This window comes from Hyla sarda, chromosome 11 (assembly GCF_029499605.1).
Source record: "Hyla sarda isolate aHylSar1 chromosome 11, aHylSar1.hap1, whole genome shotgun sequence".
Classification (NCBI taxonomy): Eukaryota; Metazoa; Chordata; class Amphibia; order Anura; family Hylidae; genus Hyla; species Hyla sarda.
Window position 1 is genome coordinate 22,258,296 of NC_079199.1, and position 21,226 is coordinate 22,279,521.

The following is a 21,226-nucleotide window of genomic DNA, read 5'->3' on the forward strand; positions in this document are numbered from 1 at the left end:
TTAATAGATAAATTTTTCATTCACTCCAACAACCTTCTCATTCATACTGGACCGGCTGGACCGGTGCATTATGGTGCAGATATTGTACCCTCAGCATTGGGTACCGGAGCTGGAGCCACCTCCACAGGACAGGTCAGCGGTCCCTTATACAAGGACCAGGAAGCCTGCCTAGCCTGTTTATTAGCGGCCCCAGCCCTATTTTTACTGGTACCCTCCGCCTCATCAGTACTGGAGTTTCCTGCTCCTGGGCGCCGCTGATCCGGATAAGCGGCACCAATACAAAATAAAGGTTTAAGTCCAGTCTTTTTTTCTGGGAGGCGAAGGTAACTCCATCGTGAAGACGACGTGCCAATGGTCAGAGCCACCGGAGCTCCCGCAGCCGTCTCTGGCGTAAAGCTACCCCCCTCCCTCCCATTAGGGAGCAACCTAATGTGCCAGAGCCTTCACTGCCCATTGCTGGGCGAATATCTCTGTCTGACCTCCCAGCCGATACATTGTCTGCTCCACCACCGTTACTGCAAACAGAGACAGAGCTCACTGCCACACTAGACTCCATACTCTCCCCACTCTTCTGCACTGATTCCACAGGAGAACTCAGGCCGGGCTGAGAAATGGGGTTCAAACAGTGAGCTGATCCTGTGGCCAGTCCGGGGGGGCTCAGGGAGGGGGGTATACACGAATCTTACCTGGTCCTAGAGCTTGGTCTTCTGTGGTTTCTTCTTTCTTCTTCCCCCAGGTGCCTCCTCTGGTAAGTCATTGCCAAATGTGAAGTCCTAGATCTGGGCCAACAGCGCCTCTCCCTGGTGACTGGTGCTACTCTCATCCCCCGAACCACCAGAGCCATGGCCAGATGACATTGCCACTTGCCTTGCAGGGAGTCCACTGTATGGGGTCAGATGTTGCAGACACTCGCGTGGATTCATTTGGCTCAATTGCTTCTCTCTCTCCATTGTTTCAAAGCGGTCATCATTTAAAAGTTTTTCTTTAAAAGGCCCACTGTTCTCTAAAATACATGTTTTCCTCTTCTTCAGTTTTCCGATTTGTTTAAAGCTGTTTAATCCTGGCTGACAGCTCAGCCTTCTGGCATCTGGGCGCAGTGTCCATCAAGGATTTTGCCTCCCTTTCCTCCTCCTGGAGCCTAAACAAGCTGCTCCTTGCTTCGTCATACCCACAGAGGTATTCCGACACCCGGGAGCTATAGGTGACTCCAGTCTCCTGGGGCCTAGGCATTCCTCCTCCACACCTCCATGGGCATTTAGCTTTGCTCCAGGAAGGTTAAAACAGTCCACATTGTCAGGCCTTGTTGTCACAGTACCTGTGCTTCTAGAACTTCTTGTACTTGTAGTCCCACAACTTTCAGGGCCAGCCTTGCGGCTGCTCTTTTTCTCTTTGGGTTCAGGGGGGGCTGGAGATGCATCGCTGCACCTCCTGGCAGAGCGCCTCAACCCGGAGACCTCTGATGTACATCCTGAAGCTAGTCTTTCCACAACTAGTCGCTGGCTCCCCCTGTCCCACTACGGACCTGTCTCGGGGGGGAAGGTGTTGGGGTTCTCCACTCATAGCAGGAAACGTACTTCTCTTTTGGGGAAAGAAAAGACGCTCCTGGGAGATGTGAATTCCCTCCAAACAACGCAAGCATCAAACGACCATTCGCACACAGTAGCAAGATGCTCCCTCTAGTGGTCAGACTTCAGTGCTGTTCTCACTATTCTACTGGTGGAATCACTGTGTATGTACTTTACATTACTTATCATGTACTGATCCTGAGTTATATCCTGTATTATACTCCAAAGCTGTACTAACTATTCTGCTGGTGGGGGTCACTGTGTACATACATTACATTACTTATCCTGTACTGATCCTGAGTTATATCCTGTATTATACTCCAGAGCTGTACTCACTATTCTGCTGGTGAGGTCACTGTGTACATACATTACATTACTTATCCTGTACTGATCCTGAGTTATATCCTGTAGTATACTCCGGAGCTGCACTCACTATTCTGCTGGTGGGGTCACTGTGTACATACATTACATTACTTATCCTGTACTGATCCTGAGTTATATCCTGTAGTATACTCCGGAGCTGCACTCACTATTTTGCTGGTGGGGTCACTGTGTACTAGTGTTGAGCGGCATAGGCCATATTCGAATTCGCGAATATTCGCGAATATATGGACGAATATTCGTCATATATTCGCGAATATTCGCGAATATTCGTTATATTCTCGTTTTATTTTCGCATATGCGAACATTCGCGTATGCGAAAATTAACATATGTGAATATTAGCACATACAAAATTAGTATGCGCGGAAATTTGCATATGCTAATTTTCGCATATGCGAATTTACGCACGCCAGTCTCACATAGTAGCATTAGAGCCTTCTTTACACCACACAAGCTGAAAGCAGAGAGGGGGGGGATCACTGTGATGTGTACTGTGAAGAAAAGGAAAAAAAAAATACGAATATTCGTAATTACGAATATATAGCGCTATATTCGCGAAATTCGCGAATTCGCGAATATGCGATATTCGCGAATAATATTCGAATTGCGAATATTCGTGAGCAACACTACTGTGTACATACATTACATTACTTATCCTGAACTGATCCTGAGTTATATCCTGTATTATACTCCAGAGCTGTACTCACTATTCTGCTGGTGCAGTCACTGTATACTTACATTACATTTCTTGGTTAATATACCTTAGCAATTTAGGAGCATATCTATATAAATTGTAGTGGGGCACAATTTTCACACCCCAAATTTCCATGCTTACAGTGTTTGTGTGCACACGCTATGTTATGCTTTTTAAGGAAAGGGAAGGAAATAACTCAGATTATATCAACAATCCCATCTTCCTGTCCTGCATTGTTTTTATTCTCTTTACTCATTCAAGCAGTTTATGAACACAGGTAGGTAGAAAGTGGTTTTATAGCAGTACATTGATGGTTTCAACTACAGATGTAGCAGAGCTGAATCTGTCATTAAACGTTTTAGGTAAATTCACAATTCTCTGAGTAGGTTTACGTAGATTTACCTGCAGTCCTATGTAAGGAACACAAATAGCCGATGTAAAATACACGAGGCATAGGGCCATTGGGCAGTATAAACAGGAGAAAATTTTGTTTTTCTTGGGTGTTTGTGTGAAGATGTTGTTTGTGTTGTTGCATGTAATGAAGTCAAGATGTCTCCAGATGTGGATTCAGCTTTTACTAACACACTGCGCAATGTAATGTTTGTTTTACTTAGGTTGAGTCACGTTGTTATACCGCATTATGTCTAAAGAAACCAGAGCTAGGACTGTCTGTCAGAGGACTGTGGTGGCCCAGTACAGGAGTTGTACCCCAGTACCCTAGCTGTCCTGTCAGGCAGTGTCTCCTGGGCCCCCTGCACCTGTTCCCCTTGTATAGTTATCTTTATGCTGTGTATTGTATGTAAAAGTGTTATGTCTTTAACCCCTTAAGGACCGGAGGTTTTTCCGTTTTTGCATTTTCGTTTTTTGCTCCTTGCCTTTAAAAAATCATAACTCTTTCAAATTTACACCTAAAAATCCATATGATGGCTTATTTTTTGCGCCACCAATTCTACTTTGTAATGACGTCAGTCATTTTGCCCAAAAATCTATGGTGAAGCGGGAAAAAAAATCATTGTGCGACAAAATTGAAAAAAAAAACCGCTGTTTTGTAACTTTTGGGGGCTTCCGTTTCTACGTAGTACATTTTTCGGTAAAAATGACACCTGATATGTATTCTGTAGGTCCATACGATTAAAATGATACCCTACTTATATAGGTTTGATTTTGTTGTACTTCTGGAAAAAATCATAACTACATGCAGGAAAATTAATACGTTTAAAATTGTCATCTTCTGACCCCTATAACTTTTTTATTTTTCCGTGTATGGGGCGGTATGAGGGCTCATTTTTTGCGCCGTGATCTGAAGTTTTTAACGGTACCATTTTTGCATTGATAGGACTTATTGATCACTTTTTATTCATTTTTAAATGATATAAAAAGTGACCAAAAATGCACTATTTTGGACTTTGGAATTTTTTTGCGCGCACGCCATTGACCGAGCGGTTTAATTAATGATATATTTTTATAATTCGGACATTTCCGCACGCGGTGATACCACATATGTTTATTTTTATTTTTATTTACACTGTGGTTTTTTTTTTATTGGAAAAGGGGGGTGATTCAAACTTTTAATAGGGGAGGAGTTAAATGATCTTTATTCACTTTTTTTTTTCACTTTTTTTTTGCAGTGTTATAGGTCCCATAGGGACCTATAACACTGCACACACTGATCTTCTATGTTGATCACTGGTTTCTCATAAGAAACCAGTGATCAACGATTCTGCCGGATGACTGCTCATGCCTGGATCTCAGGCACTGAGCAGTCATTCGGCGATCGGACAGCGAGGAGGCAGGTAGGGGCCCTCCCGCTGTCCTGTCAGCTGTTCGGGATGCCGCGATTTCACCGCGGCTATCCCGAACAGCCCACTGAGCTAGCCGGGATGCTTTCGGTTTCACTTTAGACGCGGCGTTCAACTTTGAACGCCGCGTCTAAAGGGTTAATAGCGCGCGGCACAGCGATCAATGCCGCGCGCTATTAGCCACGGGTCCCGGCCGTTGTTAGAGGCCGGGCCCGACCCGCTATGACGCGGGGCCACGCCGTGGCCCCGCGTTATAGATCGGGAGTGGACACATGACGTTCCAGTACGTCATGTGTCCTTAAGGGGTTAAGAAATGTTGACATGTGATTAACCAGTGTCATGTGATTGTAACCCAGTGAGGTATCAGTGACCATGTGACCTTAGGGTGACCTATGGGACCCCTCCTACTCTCCCCCACATAAGCCCTGGGAGGCGCTAGCTCGCTCTCTTGATTTCCAGTTTAGTCTTTGCTGAGGTCCAGTGCAGTCAAGTCCTAAGAGTGTGTCTGGAGTCCAGAGGAGGCCTCAAGTCCACCACGTAGCCACAAGTCTACAAGTCCACATCCCCCAGGTCCCAGTCAGAGCCTGGTAGGCAACAAATGGTCTCAAACAAACAGTAAGTCTCAGTCAAGTCAGTCAAAGTCAACCTGTCTTCAGCAGGCCCGTCGCTACAGGACAGGCAAACCAAGCAATTGCTTGGGGCCCCCGAGCACAGCCAGTGCTTGCCCGTCCTGTAGCGATTAACAATCCTGCTCTTGGAGCTTGTGCTCCGGGCCCCAGGCACCCAGTCAAACAAGAGGGCCCCCGAATGTCTGACATGTTTTTAAAATAAACTAATTTGCAGCTTTGGAGTTCTACTCACCTCACCACAATCACGCTCCCCCCACCCCCGCTGCACTTGGTATCTTCCCTCAGCCCGGACTCTTCTCTCAGCCTTCAGCCGTCTGAGCAGGAGGAGGGGAGGGGGGAGGAGGGAGCTGTGAGGAAAGGAGACCGCAGAGGCTGTTCAACATGGGGCCTGACTAACGTAGGTGTCCTTGCATGTATTTGTGTATAAGCGTGTGTGTGTGTGTGGATACATATATGTGTATGTCTATGTACTGTGCCTGTGTGTGTGTTACTACTGTGGATGACTATATGTAAAGTCCATGTGTGTATCTATACCAGTGTTTCCCAACCAGGGTGCCTCCAGTTGTTGCAAAACTACAACTCCAAGCATGCCCAGACAGCCAAAGGCTGTCTGGGCATGCTGGGAGTTGTAGTTTTGCAACCTCTGTAGGCATCCTGGTTAAGAAACACTGATCTATTCTATCTGTGTGTATATGAAGCATGTATAGTATGTAATGTGTACAGTATGTGTGTATGATGCATGTACAGTATGTAATGTGTACAGTATGTTGTGTGTATGATGCATGTACAGTATGTAATGTGTACAGTGTGTGTAGCATGTACAGTATGTAATGTGTACAGTATGTGTGTGTATGATGCATGTACAGTATGTAATGTGTACAGTATGTGTGTGTGATGCATGTACAGTATGTAATGTGTACAGTATGTGTGTGTGTATGATGCATGTACAATATGTAATGTGTACAGTATGTGTGTGTATGATGCATGTACAGTATGTAATGTGTACAGTGTGTGTGTGTATGATGCATGTATAGTATGTAATGTGTACAGTATGTTGTGTGTGTATGAAGCATGTACAGTATGTAATGTGTATAGTATATGTGTGTGTATGATGCATGTACAGTATGTAATGTGTACAGTATGTGTGTGTATGATGCATGTACAGTATGTAATGTGCACAGTACTGTATGTGTGTGTATGATGCATGTACAGTATGTACAGTGTGTGTGTGTGTATGATGCATGTACAGTATGTAATGTGTACAGTGTGTGTGTGTATGATGCATGTATAGTATGTAATGTGTACAGTGTGTGTGTGTGATGCATGTACAGTATGTAATGTGTACAGTGTGTGTGTGATGCATGTACAGTATGTAATGTGTACTGTGTGTGTGTATGATGCATGTACAGTATGTAATGTGTACAGTGTGTGTGTATGATGCATGTACAGTATGTAATGTGTACACTGTGTGTGTGTGTATGATGCATGTATAGTATGTAATGTGTACAGTGTGTGTGTATGATGCATGTACAGTATGTAATGTGTACAGTGTGAATGATGCATGTACAGTAGGTAATGTGTACAGTGTGTGTGTATGATGCATGAACAGTATGTAATGTGTACAGTGTGTGTGTATGATGCATGTACAGTATGTAATGTGTACAGTGTGTGTGTGTGTGTATGATGCATGTACAGTATGTAATGTGTACAGTGTGTGTGTGTATGATGCATGTATAGTATGTAATGTGTACAGTATGTGTGTGTCTATGATGCATGTACAGTATGTAATGTGTACAGTGTGTTGTGTGTGTATGAAGCATGCATGTACAGTATGTAATGTGTACAGTATCTGTGTGTGTATGAAGCATGCATGTACAGTATGTAATATTTACAGTATCTGTGTGTGTATGAAGCATGCATGTACAGTATGTAATGTATACAGTGTGTTGTGTGTGTGTGTATATATAATGCATGCAGTGGCAGATCCGGGGGGGGGAAATGGGGCAATTGCACCGTCCCGTGCGTGCTCCCATTGGAAAGCAACGCGGAGGAGCGGAGCAGCGAACAGGACATGCGCTGGCCAGCATGGTAAGTGACCAGTGGCACATCAGCTTCAGTGCTCCGACCACCGCTCCTCCCGCTCGTGCCGGGACCTACTGCTTTGGTGGCCAGACAAAAGGAGCAGTGGTCAGAACACTGAAGTGGGGCAGTAAACAGGCATACAGCCTCCAGCCATACAGTGTATGGCTGGAGGCTGTATGTCTGTGGGGGAACATACTACACCTAATGTGGGGGGACTATACTGCATCTAATGTGGGGTAAACTATACTGCCAACCTAATGTGTAGAACTATACTTCACCTAATGTGGGATAAACTATACTGCCAACCTAATGTGGAGACCTATACTGCACCTAATGTGGGGTAAACTATACTGCCAACCTAATGTGGAGAACTATACTGCACCTAATGTGGAGAACTATACTGCACCTAATGTGGGGGACTATACTAATGTGGAGAACTATACTGCACCTAATGTGGGGAACTATACTGCACCTAATGTGGAGATCTATACTGCATCTAATGTGGGGAGAACTATACTGCACCCAATGTGGGAAGAACTATACTGCACCTAATGTGGGGAGAACTATACTGCTCCTAATGTGGGGGACTATACTGCACCTAATGTGGGGGAACTGTACTGCACCTAATGTGGGGAGAACTATACTGCACCTAATGTGTGGGACTATACTGCACCTAATGTGGAGATCTATACTGCATCTAATGTGGGGAGAACTATACTGCACCCAATGTGGGAAGAACTATACTGCACCTAATGTGGGGAGAACTATATTGCTCCTAATGTGGGGGACTATACTGCACCTAATGTGGGGGAACTGTACTGCACCTAATGTGGGGAGAACTATACTGCACCTAATGTGTGGGACTATACTGCACCTAATGTGGGGGAACTATACTGCACCTAATGTGGGGGAACTATACTGCACCTAATGTGGGGAGAACTATACTGCACCCAATGTGGGGGAACTATACTGCACCTAATGTGGAGAACTATACTGCACCTAATGTAGGGGAACTACAGCCTAATGGGGGGGAACTATACTGCACCTAATGTGGGGAACTATACTGCACCTAATGTGGGGAACTATACTGCACCTAATGTGGGGAACTATACTGCACCTAATGTGGGGAACTATACTGCACCTAATGTGGGGGAACACTGCTAGCCTAATGTGGGGAGAACTCTGCTGCACCTAATGTGGGGGGAACTCTGCTGCACCTAATGTGGGGGGAACTCTGCCGCACCTAACGTGGGGGGGAACTGTGCCGCACCTAACGTGGGGGGAACTGTGCCGCACCTAACGTGGGGGGAACTGTGCCGCACCGAACGTGGGGTGAACTGTGCCGCACCTAACGTGGGGGGGGGGGGGGGGGGTAATGTGCCGCCGATTTTTTATTTACCATAAGGAGTTCAATAGCAAAAATTAGTTTTCATGAGTATGCTCGTATGAGAGTGCCCATAGTTGCTTTGTTAGCAGTAATACTGACAGTAGAATTTCAAAATATGCTCTATGCACTTTAGTGGTGTCTAGTCTAGTGGTGAGTAGTGTTGAGCGGCATAGGCCATATTCGAATTCGCGAATATTCGCGAATATATGGACGAATATTCGTCATATATTCGCGGATATTCGCATATTCGTTATATCCTCGTTTTATTTTCGCATATGCGAATATTCGCGTATGCGAAAATTTACGGATGTGAAAATTAGTATATACAAAATTAGCATAAGGTAAAATTCGCATATACGAATATTCGCGTATGCTAATTTTCGCATATTCGAATTTTCGCACGCCAGTCTCACACAGTAGTATTAGAGCCTTCTTTACACCACACAAGCTGGAAGCAGAGAGGGGTGATCACTGTGATGTGTACTGTGAAGAAAAAAAAAAAAAAAAAAAAAAAACGAATATTCGTAATTACGAATATATAGCGCGGAATTCGCGGAATTCGCGAATTCGCGAATATGCGATATTCGCGAATAATATTCGAATTGCGAATATTCGCGAGCAACACTAGTGGTGAGGGTTACAGTACAAGTAGATAAATTCTCTACCACGAAGGCCCTACAGATTGAGTGTGGTGTAGATATACTTGAGAAGTCTTGTTTTCATAGCTGCTGGTATTTCGGTTCCCTACAGCAGGGTGTAAGATACAAATGATCATGATGTCTAAGCCTTGCAGGTATAAATACAGCTGGAAGCCCACAAAGAGTTGAGAGTTTGCAGAAGAGTCCTTACTCAGCTACCCCCTCTTCTGTCTAAATGATTCTCCCTCTCTGAGCAGCAACAGCTGATGAATGCTTCCTCGAAGTGGAATGGGGACAGTCGTGGGTAAAACCTACTGAAACACCACTCAGTGCTTTGATCACTGTGAACTTTGGCAACTGGAACTGGATGAAGATACACTGACAAAGCTGGTGCTTGGTTACTTGCTCCACAGGGGCAAGGTGTTATTAACCCCTAATGTTCGTGACGCCAGAGTGGTTTTTGGGTACCGGAACCACTCAAACAGTATCGCCGCTATTCCAATAGCTAGGCAGTGAAAGGAGAGTCCAAAACCAGGTTATGGTTTAACGGAGGCTTTACTGAGGTCAGATAGGTGTTATTATCTTCACAGCTAGGCCAGAATCCCAGAGAAGTGGCCAGGAACACAGAAGGACATTATAAGTATAACTGGTCCCACAGCTTGCTGGGACCAGTTATACTTATAATAGACTTTAGATAATTGACTTGAGGCTTGACTAGACTGTAGGCAGTGACAGCAGACATAGACTTGACTTACTGGTATGACTGTAGATTTGAGGCCTTTCAGGTACTGGACACTAGCACTGAGAACTCTGGTGTTTGCTGGTCTCAGTAAAGTGATGATGGTACAAGAGAGAGAATTGTTGTAACGCCGAGCGCTCCGGGTCCCGCTGCTTCCCCGGAGCGCTCGCGGCGTTACTCTGCTTGCAGCGCTCCGGTCGGCGCTGCTGTTGAGAGCGCTGCTACCCTGTCACCGGAGGAGATGCGATCCGTGGGACGGGACGTGCCCGTTCACGGATCGCATCCCATGTCCCTTCTTACCCACTCCGTCCTTCCTCTGTCCCTGCCCGGCGCGCACGGCTCCGCTCTCTAGGGCGCGCATGCCGGCTCTCTGAAATTTAAAGGGCCAGTGCACCACTAATTGGTGCCTGGCCCAATCTAGTCTAATCACTGTTTCCCCTATAAAACATCACTTCCCCTTCCTGTCCCTGCCGGATCTTGTTGCCTAGTGCCTAGTGAAAGCGTTCCAGTGTGTCCTTGCCTGTGTTTCCAGAATCTCTGCTGTTGCCCCTGACTACGAACCTTGCCGCCTGCCCTGACCTTTCTGCTACGTTTGACCTTGCCTTGCCTTGTCCTTTTGTACTGCGCCATCTCAGCCGCCAGAGAGGTTGAGTCGCTACTGGGAGGAACGACCTGGGGGTTACCTGCCGCAGCAAGTCCATCCCGCTTTGCGGCGGGCTCTGGTGAATACCAGTAACCCCTTAGACTCTGTTCCCCTGGTACGGCCCACGCCATCACCTCTCTGGTTCAGAGGATCCACTTCCAGTGTCCTCACCTTCCGCCAACCCGGACCCTGACAATTGTGATGGCCGCCCCCTTATATAGAGGGGGGCTGAGCCAAGGCCCATTGGTCAAGCTGCGGGTCATGTGTTAAACTGGTGCCCTCTGGGTAACATGAGATAACATAAACATAACATGTGACATTTCACAGGTCCTTTAGACATTTACTGGAATCCTCCAAAGGTCCTTTATACTGACTATACATTAACATACTGACTATAATCCTTTTACATTAAATAACACTATAATAACAGCAGGGGAGACACTGAAGGAGAGCCCCCAGGTCCCCGAGGGACTCAACCTAACAGGGCTTAAGTGTAGTGCAGGACCATGTCCTGTACTGGGACATCACAATAGTAAAACTAAACTAGGCCTAGACCTCCTCTCGTCACGTGGCCCAACAGGAGACAGCAGCCTCTGACTGACTAGGCTTGGGTACAGCCCTCTGGGAAGAGAGGGTTCAACTTGAAAGACTCCTCCCTCAAAACCTTTCAGCAGTTCAGCATAGAAACCAGTTTGAGGGAAGGTCATGTGACCAAAGTTCCATGCTTCCTTATATGTGTAATACACTGGTAGCAGTAAAGAGAAGAATGTTAGCAATTACACATCCAAATACTAACATGTAGAGGTAGCAGTGTGACAGTGTGAGAGAAAACCACTCAGCCACATGAAAACCTTATACTACTGGGATGCTGCACTTCCACCACTCCAGAGTTTGGTGGCAGTGTGTTTCTATCCCTCCATCCCTTGCCTGGCATTAGGCTTGATGTTGTATGGGTTTGCCATGGTCACCCTTGCCATTGTGGTATGGAGTGTGATGCAGGGCAGATGGAATTATCCTAGGGGCAGAGTGCATTAACCCCTTGTAATCATGACGCCAGGGCATGGTTTTTCCTCAATTCCACCGGAAGGTATACGGCTGGATCCTGGGATAGGCACGGGGGGCAATAATGACTCTGACACCAAGTTACAGACAATGGTAGCTTTACTGAGTGACAGATGGTACAGTCTATACAGTGTAGCCAGGCCCACAGAGGTGACCAGTGACTTCAGAGACTTTAAGGGCTTTCTGGGACTTGTAGTGGTTTTGGACAATTTAGTGCAGGCCATGTTGACTTGACAATAGATGACAGTGACTGACAGTGACCCATTGTTTCACAAATGTTTGTAAAGGCGACTGCATTGGTAGGAACTGGATTTTACACACCTCTGGCAATGGGACTGTATAAGGCTACTTTCACACAACACGGTAGTGTGACGACCATCGAGGCCGCCGGGAAGAATAGCGGGAGAAAAAATACTACTTGCGCCATCTTTTAGTGCGTAAAGCTGGATCATAGTAAGTCAGAGTTGGTTTTCAGTTTAAAAAAAATGATAGTATCAAAAGAGGATTGATATTCTCCAGGCTATGTACATCCATAGCCTTGTTATGTGAGTTCTGTCATTGATGCACAACCACGGGGAAATGTTTGATATATGTATATAGTGCGGTAACAGGACAACAAAGTTCATTGATCTTCTGAGAAACTGAGGCCATTTTTAATACTTATTATTATTTCTGAATAAGTTGCTGAATAAAACACGACTATAGAACTCTGAGGAACTTCCAAGGAAATATGGTTAAATTTGCTAATTTCTCTTTATTTAAAGTGTTATTGTCCTAAAAACATGTCGTCATGACATGTTGCTCGGATATGTCGAAAGCTGTTGATAGCACTGATACAGATGACGGAAGCGTTGTCTTGATCCCTGATGCAATAAGCTATTTTTACTGTACTGCTGAAGTCGAGATAAATGTTCCTAATGTTAACATTACTTTGCAGTTAACCTGTTCCCGACTCATGACATACATGTGTGATAGCCTGGGGGAGTAGGGTATATGGGAGTGTAGCTGTGCGTTTACTAAGGGTGCTGGCTTAACCCTTTCTATTCGTGATGCCAGGGTGAGGGCTATTCTCTGTATGCTTGTCCTACCGCCACCCTTCCCAAAAGCGATAGGGAGATAGGAAATAATTGATTGTCCACAACCGGAGTTTTGCAGAAACTTGTCGGAAGATTTTAGGCAATAATGAACAGGAACAGTCCATATAACAGAGTCTATTAGAGCTTGACAAGTGGTTGGGACCTCGTGAGTCTATTGAGCTTAGGAAGATAATTGTTGCGGTGATCCACTGGATTTAGGGGTTTAGATTCGGTCCAGTAATCACGCTAGCTTTAGCAGGGATTGAGATTTTAACTCACGGTTCAGTTTTATGCTGAGGCCAGCAGGCTTCTGGCCTAGCTTGTCATTGAAAGTTGTGCAGATCCGTCCTGCTAGTCCGGCATCCATGAGAGCAGCAACCCAAGAGAGCGATAATTGGCTACAGCTCCCTTATATGGGCAGGGGCTGGATTTAAGCTCACTGGTCCATACAACTGTCAATCTTCTGCACAGAGAGTTATGGGTAAACATGTGACCCAAGGACCTCCAAAGGTCCTCCAAAATACCATAGAGAATTTACATGGTCACATGACCAAAGGTCCTGTGACGCTAACAAGGTAAGTAGACTAATATACACTATATTAAATATACACATAATAGCATTATGAAATTAGAGAAGGAGGAGGTGACTAGGGGCTGTCCCACCTGGGGGACCCTAACTGAACGTAGTAACTCTGACTTTGGGGACCACCATAGAAGGTACGGCATGCAATATGGCACCGGGACACCACACATGTATGTCATGGGTCGGGTGAGGGGAATATGGCGCGGCCCCATAAGTCAGGTCCACGTCATAAGAGGCAGATGCCCGCTGCTATTAGCAGCTGACATCGGCCGGTAATGACGGACATCCGAGATCGCTCTGATGTCCCTCATTTAATTGGATAAACATTATAGGCTGGTAATCCCTGGTGTCTAGGGAACCCATCGGCACCTCGTCAATGTAAGCGCAGGCTGCCAATGGGTTGCTATGGAAGAACGTTGACCTACCAGTCCTTCCTGGGGCTCAGAGGATCGGCAATCGCTGTCTTGGGCAGCCATCAAGCGCTGATAACAAAAATCAATGTAATGCAATAGCATTACATTGATCAATGCAAGTCATCTACTGATGGCTTATAATGGGCCCCTGGGGAGGGGGGGAGGGCAAAAAATGTGTAGTAAAAAGGTAAACAAAAATTTAAATATATGTAAAAAAAAATCCCCGCAGAAATATATAGAAAGTCCAGCTCACCCACGTTGCTCCTGTGCTCGGATCTGCACCCAGGCTCCGTGTGTCCAATGGCAGAAGAAAAACGAAGTGATCCAGCACTTGGAAAAAAGCAGACTTTATTGTACAAATCCTCTAAAATGGTACAAGACTGTGGCACTTCACATGTCCTGAGATTTCTTAACGCGTTTCGAGCGCATGCGCTCGAAACGCGTTAAGAAATCTCAGGACATGTGAAGTGCCACAGTCTTGTACCATTTTAGAGGATTTGTACTATAAAGTCTGCTTTTTTCCAAGTGCTGGATCACTTCGTTTTTCTTAAAAAAAATAATCCCCCCCCCCAATAAGAATTATAGTCACCCCCTATTCCCATTTTTTAAATAAATAAATAAACATATTTGGTATTGCTATGTGCGCAATTGTTCAAACTATTAAATTATCACATTTCTTATCCTGCACAATCAACTGCGTAAATGCAAAAATATTCCAAATTCCAAATATAAACCAAATTGCTCATTTTTTTTTTTGTCACATCACATCCAGTAAGAAATGTAAAAAAAAGTCCCATATATGCAAATGGGGTACCAATAAAGACTATAACTCATGGCGCAAAAAAAAAAAAAAAAAAAATTATCCAGGTCTGTAGGTGGGAAAAAAAAGTTATAGGAGACAGAACATTGCAATGAACAGATTTTTATTTTCTTTTTCAATTGTTCTTTTTTCTTGTTAACCATAAAATGAAACAAACATTATCTAAATTTGGTATAATTTGGAATCATATTCACCCAAGGAATAAAAGTAGCATGTCAGATTTACCACATTGTGAATCCCAAAAAATTATTGCCTAAATTATTGCGTAATTCCATTTTTTTTTTTTTGTTCAATTTTGCTTTACATATATTTTTTCTGGCTCTGTAATACATTACGTGATAAAATAAAGTTCACCATTGAAAAGAACAACTTGTCCCACAAAAAAATAAGCCCTAATACAACTTTGTCAGTGAGTAAATAAAATGTTATGGGTCTTAGAATGTGAGAAGAAAATTGGAGCCAAAAAAAAATAGCTGGGTCATAAAAGAATTAATGGTACCAAAGGTGCTATAAAATGAAGTAATAATAATAATATTCTCTGGTGCATTAGGATATCTCATTGTGTTAAAGTTAAAGGGGTATTCTCAAGGAAAAAATTTTTCAAAATAAACTGGTGCCAGAAAGTTATACAGATTTGTAAATTACTTAATTACTTGTTTAAAAAGCTTAAATGAGCACTGTCACCAACTTTATTTTTTGATATGTTGTAGTACTTATGTACTACAACATATCTCTAATATACTTTTTTTTTTTATTAAAATTGTTTACATTTGAAAACCGGCCACTAGGGGTCTCCCTCCTAGTGGCCGGCTGCAGCCTGGCGTGACGTCACGCCTGAAAAAGGACCGATGCGGCCAGGCATCAGTCCTTTTTCATTCAGCCTGCGCTCGCTCCCTGCCTCTCAATCAGACAGGCAGGGAGCGAGCGCATTGGCTCCCCGGCCACTGGCTGGGAGGCCACTCCTCCCGCACATCGCTGCCGCCTCGTCGCCGCCGCTGTCCCTGCACGCCCGCTGCCGGACTCTGCAGTAAGTGTAATGGGGGGGGGGGGTTGTGATGGAGGGAACGGGGTATGGCGCGGGGGGGGAGGGAGACGGAGGGGACGGGCTAGCGCCGCATGTAACTAATAAGTTTATCTACACAGGGTGCCTCCAGCTGTTTCAATACCACAACTCCCAGCATGCCCTGACAGCCAATAGATGTCGGGGCAAGCTGGGAGTTGTAGTGATGAAACAGCTGGAGGCACCCTGTGTAGATGAACTAAGGGCGGAAGTCCCCCCCAGCAGGCATCAGTGACGTGGTGCCTGCTGGGGAAGTCTGCCTGGTAGTGAGCACACTGCCAGGCAGACAAAAAGCATTTTTAATATAGTAAAAATAAAAATTAAAAGCAGGGAGGGTGTTAGGGATAGATTGGCAATAGGCAGGGACAGAAAGAAAAAAAATAGGATGGTGGGAGCTACCCTTTAACCCTTCCCATACTTATCAGCTGCTGTATGCTCCAGTGGAAGCTGTGTAGTTCTTTACTGTCTTTCCTTCTGATCCCCTCCAAGTTGTCACAATAGCCTATATGATTTTCCCTTGCAGACTGCTTTGTACCTGCTCTCTTCTGTGTGAACTGTCCTCCAAGGTTATTCTCCCCCCTATCTGAGTTGGTGTGTAACTCTCCCCTCCCACTCAGGTTACTTTTTTGTATGTTTTTGTTTTGTTTGTTTGTCTTGTGTAGCTTTCCGTCGTATTAGCCTGATGATCTACCATATCTAAGGCACAAGCCATTTTAGATAGGTCACACAGAGAGTTAACTTGCTGCAGCGTGTTGGGCAGATACGCTGCAGGTTTTCCCACAGCAAAACATCTGCAGCTTTACTGCACGGAAATCCACAGCAAATCTGCAAGTGCAGATTTCAAATACATTGGTATACATTACAAATACTGCTGATTTTCTCATGCTGCTGATGAGGGGCATTCACTCCTACAGATGGGAGAAATCTCTGGTTTGGCGGACATTCCCAGTACGTTTTTAAGACTCCTGTTTGAAATCAAACTAAGACTTTAAAGGAGTAGTGTAGTGAAAGATAACTTATCCCCTATCCAAATCACGGGGGTCTGACCGCTGGGACCGCCCACGATCTCCTGAACGGGGCCCTGACAGTCTGCTGGAAGGGGGCATGCTGACCCCCACAAGGAGCGGAAGCCGACACACCCCCTTCACGTATCCCATAGAGATAAGTGGAAGGGGCGTGTCAGCTGCGGCTTTCTGCGGGGGTCAGAACGGCTGCTTCCCATTCAGGTTCCTGTTCCGACTGCTGGTGCCGCCCCGCGATCTATAACTTATCCCCTATCTTTTGGATAGGGGATGTTATTTTTCACTGTACTACTCCTTTAAGGAAAAGCTACTTAGAAAAGGTGGCATAAAAAAGACGCTTTGCATAGCCTTTTTTTCCTGAATTCCCAGTGGGCCCTAATGGCCTTTAAGTCTCCATACATTGTTATAATGCTCTCCTAAAGGAGAGACCTTACGCCTTTGGAGCCAATGCTAAAATTATAATAACAGTGGTCCCTCAACATACCATGGTAATCCGTTTCAAACGGACCATCGTTTGTTGAAACCATCGTATGTTGAGGGATCCGTGCAATGTAAAGTATAGGACAGTGGTCTACAACCTGCGGACCTCCAGATGTTGCAAAACTACAACACCCAGCATGCCCGGACAGCCGTTGGCTGTCCGGGCATGCTGGGTGTTGTAGTTTTGCAACATCTGGAGGTCCACAGGTTGAATACCACTGTTAGAGGAAGTTGTACTCACCTGTCCCTGCCGCTCCGAACCGTCACCGCTGCCCGGGATGTCGCCGTCCATCGCTATCGCCGCTTCCCCGGGGTGTCCCTGACGCTCCGGCAAGGCCTCTGCTTCCCCGGCATCCTCGCTCTCCGTCGCCGCCATCACGTTGTTACGCACTCCGCTCCTATTGGATGACGGGACGGCGTGTGCAGCGACGTGATGACGACGATGGAGAGCGCCGACGATGCAGGGGATCCCGAAGAGGACGCTCCGGAGCCCCGAGGACAGGTAAGAGACATCACCGGAGCTCACGGGGCACCGTAAACTGCTATCAAGTGGCAGCTGAAGCAGTCTGCACTGCCGGATAGCCATTTATGCGATGGACCCGACATAAAGAAGCATCGTATGTTGATGCTGCCTTCAACATGTGATGGCCTCTGAGAGGCCATCGCATGTTGACATGTTGAAATTATCGTATGTCGCGGCCATCGTAGGTCGAGGGGTCACTGTATAAGATATGTTCCTAAAGTGCAAAAACACGGCATATTTTCTGCAGCCGAATCTGCCAAACCAGCCCGGTCACTACTCAGAGAACTACAGATACCACCATAAGTGATGTGCCCCCCCCCCTTATCATTGCACTGGCCTATAGAATGTGGGAGCTTACTTTCTACTGTAATAAGTGTGACAAGAAAAGGCACTACTACCCTAAGCATTCCCACCAGCATCTTCCTTAATTCCATCGACATTACCCTTGGTCTGCTGCATATAGAAGCCCAAGTACCATATATATGTATAGCAAAATACTGTTTGATGTTCCTTTTCTATCTTTTTAAGCCTTAATGTTGCAAAACACAAATATGTCAATAAAAAAAGACAGAACTTGAAAAGTCCATATATGAAGATGTAATCTACATCCCCATCTAACTCCTGGGTGTGCAGTCGCTATTCCCACGGTCAGAGTGCCAGCATAACAGCTGTACTGTCCATTAGTCGTGTCTGGGCAGCATACGTAACACAAACACATGTGACATTATGAACTTGCACTTTTATATGTGACTAGACACAATATCCAAAAACTGTCAACAGTTAAATATATTTGAACAAATTCCACCTTGTATCGAAAACCAGATACTGACATTATGCTATTAAAATACAATTTCATACCTTGTTCCCACCTTGTAAAGATCACTGAATCCAAGACACTCCACTTTTCCATAGATGGATATTGTTAACCCTATAATTCCCAGGGTCCAGATTTTGGGTGTTCTATCACAATCCGTCCATAAACAATACAATAATCCATATTTGAGTTCTCGCTTTATTTCCCTGTATGTGTATAATAAGTTCTCACAGACACCAATCCTTTTTCATATTTGTCAATCCTGTACTATCCATTTCCTTCTTAGAAGTCACACTAGTAGTTTTTTAGGATCTTAGGATGGCTCCTTCATCCTTTTCAGACAGCTTCGAGGTTCTCGATTGACTCCGATAGCTTTAACATAGACGTGAGACATGAAACTATAACTAAAAACTGTAACTAAAAAACTTAAATTATTGTGGTTAGCACTTTTGGTGTAAATAATTTGGTCTGAAATAAATCAAACATTTTCGATGATAAGGACAACCATTTGCATAATTAATTTACCTCATTGCTCCTCTGTCTAACTCATGCTAAGAAAACATTGTCCACAAATATGAGCCATTGCTTCAAATCTCATATACACAGATGGAAACACAGATTCTGTTTCAATCATATTTATAAATATATATACAAAACTTGGAGCTGTTGCGGACCCCATTACTGTCCCCTGCAGGTGCAAGTAAAAACCATTAAATATTTGGGTGACCTTATGAAAAAAAAACTAATGTACAGTCTAATTACCTTTATGGGTTGAAGAAAGTATTGGAAGGGGTCCTATGGTGACCTCCCTGCAGCAGAGAGTGAGGAGCAATAATTCTACTGACTTAGTCCTTTGCTTGCGAACTCTGGAACATTTTCCTCAGATGAGGCACATTAGGCTTAGTGGTTACAGGAAAACTATACAAGCTCATAATACGTGGATGTTCTTAATTGGAGGACTACACTTGATTAATAGTTGAACCTGGGGACCATTTAGTAACAGAAGTGTGACTTCTGTTTTTATTTTTGCCTGTACAGCCCACAGACACAGCTGCTTGGCATTTATCTAGATCCCTGCACCTTTGATAAATGCTGACTAATGTTGATGTAGCTAATGTGAATCGTACTTGTCAGTCAGTACGGCTAGGCTGCCTGCGCCTGGTCCCAATTGAAGTGGCCATACACCAGTGAAAATCGCATTATAAATGCGGCTAACGCTGTTTACCACGAATTTGAATATATGTAAAGGGCCGAATAGGGCCTTGATAAATCACCCCTTTGTTTATATTATATTTGCAAAATTTGGAGCTGCAGAGGATCCCATTGTAGTCCCCTGGAGCAGCAAGTAAAGTCATTATCAAATCCTAAAGGCAGTTCCTTCCACGTAAAATATAAAAGTCACCAAAATTATTATCAAAGATTCAGAATTAAGGAGGTAAATCCTAGAATCAGAAATTAAGAGCTCTCTGTTGAACATACAGGAAGACAAGAACATACAAAAAGAATGAAGAAGCAAAGGAGAAAATAATAGATTTGGAAAACTGATACGGGCATCACGTGTCAGCAGAGAGCACTGTGGACAAGACAAAAAAGAAATTCAAAAAGAAAAGAATTTCCTCTGTAGCATACAGCTGCTAAAAAGTACTGTAAGGGTTAAGATTTTTTTAATAGAGGTAATTTACAAATCTGTTTAACTTTCTGGCACCAGTTGATTAAAAAAAATGTTTTCCACCGGAGTACCCCTTTAAGATGCCGCACCTGCTTCAAACATCTGATTGGTGGGGATTCTGGGAGTCAATCCTCCAAGGATCCACATTGATGGGCTATCTGGAGGATAAGCATACAGTTTTTACAGGCTCAATAATCCCTATAAATGGCATTAATTCAGAAGGAGAATTACACTCGAGAGTGCAATAAAAACATTGAAAGCCAATAAGGCACTGGGCCTGGATGGTTCTACCAGGAAATTTTATAAAATATCAAAAGAGCAGATATTCCCTGATCTAGTTAAACTTTTTAATGGATAAATGCAAGGACCAGAGCGCTCCAGATACAGCAATACAGAATATATTAAATTGCAACCTAAGCCGGGAAACGATCTGCGAAAGGCAGCTTAACACAGGCCAACATCTTTAATAAATGTGAAAATGATGGACAAAATGATGGTGAAGAAACTAGATGTTCTGTTTCCTAGAATTAAATCTATAATCCAGGCTTCATTAACCCCTTCCCAATATAAATATATATATAATCCCATAATTTACAGATTTAGTGTTGTCACAAATTGTGCTGGCTTCAGCATGTTATGACTTGATTTACACCAACAGAAAGTTGTGTAGTCCTCTCATTGTCAATGTGGTATTGTATCAGCAGCTCCCCAGCTCTTCCCTTTCTCCTGATACAACAAATCATCCTCTAGTGTCCCAGGAGGCTTGGCTGGATATTGTCTCTGAGCTGAAGCCCTGCCCCTGAGTGATGTAATCACCTCTGACCATCCCCTATAGCTTATATTACCATATCCCTGCCATATTCACCTATACATATATATCTTTATTGAGACATCTAGGGAAGAATGAGGAGTGTTTATACCATGCTGCCTTGTGCTGACCAATGCCACAGGCAAAGGAGCAGACAGGGAATGAAAACAGCAGTTTTTGCAGTTTTGCTTTGTGTTACAAAGGTTGTGAGCAGAAAATTTGCAGGAGGGCTGTGGGAGGGTAGTGGGCAGAGTTGGAGGACACTTAGGGGTAGGGTACACTTGCTACCCTTAATTGCATTTAGCACTAGGGGGCAAGAGCAGCACTTTCAGGAACAG

At 44.5% G+C, this 21,226-nt stretch overlaps 1 protein-coding gene across 3 annotated transcripts in view; it reads right to left on the minus strand.

The window, feature by feature from the left end:
- The window catches only part of LOC130295678 (B2 bradykinin receptor-like), an 80,941-nt gene extending 61,509 nt beyond the window's left edge, over positions 1–19,432 (minus strand). For 2 of the 3 annotated variants that reach the window (XM_056546680.1, XM_056546677.1), the window contains exon 1: positions 687–1,611. The gene's annotated coding sequence lies outside the window, so the exon portion shown is untranslated. Of the gene's footprint in view, positions 1–686; positions 1,612–19,173 lie in introns of those variants that run through there. The other variant, XM_056546678.1, reaches the window with a different exon arrangement.
- Between the last annotated feature and the right edge of the window lie 1,794 nt (positions 19,433–21,226).